Here is a 240-nt window from a genome sequence, read left to right as displayed (position 1 = left end):
AAAAAGTACAACATTTCCCTCTGATTGAAGTAAAAACTTAAAAAAAGTCCTACTACTACAATTCAACTACTTATTTTAATTTTATTTGACAGCAGCTGATGTTTTATAATAACACTTGACTCTTCGGCACTAGGACCCATCAGCCAATATCCAGTAACTTACCGGCGCTAGGACCCTACGGACACCGTGATCGTCTCTTTGTCTCCACCAGTCAGAGCCTCCTCCTCCTCCCTCCTCCTC

Source organism: Morone saxatilis, unplaced genomic scaffold, assembly GCF_004916995.1.
Source record: "Morone saxatilis isolate NCDOM2014 unplaced genomic scaffold, NCSU_SB_2.0 Contig20, whole genome shotgun sequence".
Taxonomy (NCBI): domain Eukaryota; kingdom Metazoa; phylum Chordata; class Actinopteri; family Moronidae; genus Morone; species Morone saxatilis.
The sequence above is the reverse complement of the archived record's forward strand: the minus strand, read 5'-3'. Positions refer to the sequence as shown.